This window comes from Nomia melanderi, unplaced genomic scaffold (genome assembly GCF_051020985.1).
Source record: "Nomia melanderi isolate GNS246 unplaced genomic scaffold, iyNomMela1 scaffold0078, whole genome shotgun sequence".
Lineage (NCBI taxonomy): Eukaryota > Metazoa > Arthropoda > Insecta > Hymenoptera > Halictidae > Nomia > Nomia melanderi.
In genome coordinates, this window is record NW_027475193.1 from 295,001 (window position 1) to 299,021 (window position 4,021).

A 4,021-nucleotide genomic window follows, 5' to 3' on the forward strand; every position below is an offset into this window, starting at 1 on the left:
TTACATTAAACTACTGGGAGAACTCAGAAATCATAATGAAAAAAATTACAAAAATTTATTTTTCTCAGAAACTCCGAAAAACAGAGTGGTCGAATCCGTGCAAGCCGGAATTTTTCTAAGTCCCCACGGTCAAGAGTAAACTTTTTTAATAAGCGTTTTAAAATTATTTCAATGTTTAATCCATGCGTAAACATGACGTTTATTAACGTTTTTAACATTAAAAAAAATTACAAAAATTTATTTTTCAAAAAAAATGGAAAAAACCGATTCGTCGGAGCGAGGTGTCCAGCCCGTGCGGTAATTCCAGCAGGCGAATCGGACTTCCCGAAATTTTTCTAAGTCCCACGGTCGACACCAACTTTTTTAATAAGCGTTTTAAAATTATTTCAATGTTTAATCCATGCGTAAACATGACGTTTATTAACGTTTTTAACATTAAAAAAAATTACAAAAATTTATTTTTCGGAAAAAATGGAAAAAACCGATTCGTCGGAGCGAGGTGTCCAGCCCGTGCGGTAATTCCAGCAGGCGAATCGGACTTCCCGAAATTTTTCTAAGTCCCACGGTCGACACCAACTTTTTTAATAAGCGTTTTAAAATTATTTCAATGTTTAATCCATGCGTAAACATGACGTTTATTAACGTTTTTAACATTAAAAAAAATTACAAAAATTTATTTTTCAAAAAAAATGGAAAAAACCGATTCGTCGGAGCGAGGTGTCCAGCCCGTGCGGTAATTCCAGCAGGCGAATCGGACTTCCCGAAATTTTTCTAAGTCCCACGGTCGACACCAACTTTTTTAATAAGCGTTTTAAAATTATTTCAATGTTTAATCCATGCGTAAACATGACGTTTATTAACGTTTTTAACATTAAAAAAAATTACAAAAATTTATTTTTCGGAAAAAATGGAAAAAACCGATTCGTCGGAGCGAGGTGTCCAGCCCGTGCGGTAATTCCAGCAGGCGAATCGGACTTCCCGAAATTTTTCTAAGTCCCACGGTCGACACCAACTTTTTTAATAAGCGTTTTAAAATTATTTCAATGTTTAATCCATGCGTAAACATGACGTTTATTAACGTTTTTAACATTAAAAAAAATTACAAAAATTTATTTTTCGGAAAAAATGGAAAAAACCGATTCGTCGGAGCGAGGTGTCCAGCCCGTGCGGTAATTCCAGCAGGCGAATCGGACTTCCCGAAATTTTTCTAAGTCCCACGGTCGACACCAACTTTTTTAATAAGCGTTTTAAAATTATTTCAATGTTTAATCCATGCGTAAACATGACGTTTATTAACGTTTTTAACATTAAAAAAAATTACAAAAATTTATTTTTCGGAAAAAATGGAAAAAACCGATTCGTCGGAGCGAGGTGTCCAGCCCGTGCGGTAATTCCAGCAGGCGAATCGGACTTCCCGAAATTTTTCTAAGTCCCACGGTCGACACCAACTTTTTTAATAAGCGTTTTAAAATTATTTCAATGTTTAATCCATGCGTAAACATGACGTTTATTAACGTTTTTAACATTAAAAAAAATTACAAAAATTTATTTTTCGGAAAAAATGGAAAAAACCGATTCGTCGGAGCGAGGTGTCCAGCCCGTGCGGTAATTCCAGCAGGCGAATCGGACTTCCCGAAATTTTTCTAAGTCCCACGGTCGACACCAACTTTTTTAATAAGCGTTTTAAAATTATTTCAATGTTTAATCCATGCGTAAACATGACGTTTATTAACGTTTTTAACATTAAAAAAAATTACAAAAATTTATTTTTCGGAAAAAATGGAAAAAACCGATTCGTCGGAGCGAGGTGTCCAGCCCGTGCGGTAATTCCAGCAGGCGAATCGGACTTCCCGAAATTTTTCTAAGTCCCACGGTCGACACCAACTTTTTTAATAAGCGTTTTAAAATTATTTCAATGTTTAATCCATGCGTAAACATGACGTTTATTAACGTTTTTAACATTAAAAAAAATTACAAAAATTTATTTTTCGGAAAAAATGGAAAAAACCGATTCGTCGGAGCGAGGTGTCCAGCCCGTGCGGTAATTCCAGCAGGCGAATCGGACTTCCCGAAATTTTTCTAAGTCCCACGGTCGACACCAACTTTTTTAATAAGCGTTTTAAAATTATTTCAATGTTTAATCCATGCGTAAACATGACGTTTATTAACGTTTTTAACATTAAAAAAAATTACAAAAATTTATTTTTCAAAAAAAATGGAAAAAACCGATTCGTCGGAGCGAGGTGTCCAGCCCGTGCGGTAATTCCAGCAGGCGAATCGGACTTCCCGAAATTTTTCTAAGTCCCACGGTCGACACCAACTTTTTTAATAAGCGTTTTAAAATTATTTCAATGTTTAATCCATGCGTAAACATGACGTTTATTAACGTTTTTAACATTAAAAAAAATTACAAAAATTTATTTTTCGGAAAAAATGGAAAAAACCGATTCGTCGGAGCGAGGTGTCCAGCCCGTGCGGTAATTCCAGCAGGCGAATCGGACTTCCCGAAATTTTTCTAAGTCCCACGGTCGACACCAACTTTTTTAATAAGCGTTTTAAAATTATTTCAATGTTTAATCCATGCGTAAACATGACGTTTATTAACGTTTTTAACATTAAAAAAAATTACAAAAATTTATTTTTCGGAAAAAATGGAAAAAACCGATTCGTCGGAGCGAGGTGTCCAGCCCGTGCGGTAATTCCAGCAGGCGAATCGGACTTCCCGAAATTTTTCTAAGTCCCACGGTCGACACCAACTTTTTTAATAAGCGTTTTAAAATTATTTCAATGTTTAATCCATGCGTAAACATGACGTTTATTAACGTTTTTAACATTAAAAAAAATTACAAAAATTTATTTTTCGGAAAAAATGGAAAAAACCGATTCGTCGGAGCGAGGTGTCCAGCCCGTGCGGTAATTCCAGCAGGCGAATCGGACTTCCCGAAATTTTTCTAAGTCCCACGGTCGACACCAACTTTTTTAATAAGCGTTTTAAAATTATTTCAATGTTTAATCCATGCGTAAACATGACGTTTATTAACGTTTTTAACATTAAAAAAAATTACAAAAATTTATTTTTCGGAAAAAATGGAAAAAACCGATTCGTCGGAGCGAGGTGTCCAGCCCGTGCGGTAATTCCAGCAGGCGAATCGGACTTCCCGAAATTTTTCTAAGTCCCACGGTCGACACCAACTTTTTTAATAAGCGTTTTAAAATTATTTCAATGTTTAATCCATGCGTAAACATGACGTTTATTAACGTTTTTAACATTAAAAAAAATTACAAAAATTTATTTTTCGGAAAAAATGGAAAAAACCGATTCGTCGGAGAGAGGTGTCCAGCCCGTGCGGTAATTCCAGCAGGCGAATCGGACTTCCCGAAATTTTTCTAAGTCCCACGGTCGACACCAACTTTTTTAATAAGCGTTTTAAAATTATTTCAATGTTTAATCCATGCGTAAACATGACGTTTATTAACGTTTTTAACATTAAAAAAAATTACAAAAATTTATTTTTCGGAAAAAATGGAAAAAACCGATTCGTCGGAGCGAGGTGTCCAGCCCGTGCGGTAATTCCAGCAGGCGAATCGGACTTCCCGAAATTTTTCTAAGTCCCACGGTCGACACCAACTTTTTTAATAAGCGTTTTAAAATTATTTCAATGTTTAATCCATGCGTAAACATGACGTTTATTAACGTTTTTAACATTAAAAAAAATTACAAAAATTTATTTTTCGGAAAAAATGGAAAAAACCGATTCGTCGGAGCGAGGTGTCCAGCCCGTGCGGTAATTCCAGCAGGCGAATCGGACTTCCCGAAATTTTTCTAAGTCCCACGGTCGACACCAACTTTTTTAATAAGCGTTTTAAAATTATTTCAATGTTTAATCCATGCGTAAACATGACGTTTATTAACGTTTTTAACATTAAAAAAAATTACAAAAATTTATTTTTCGGAAAAAATGGAAAAAACCGATTCGTCGGAGCGAGGTGTCCAGCCCGTGCGGTAATTCCAGCAGGCGAA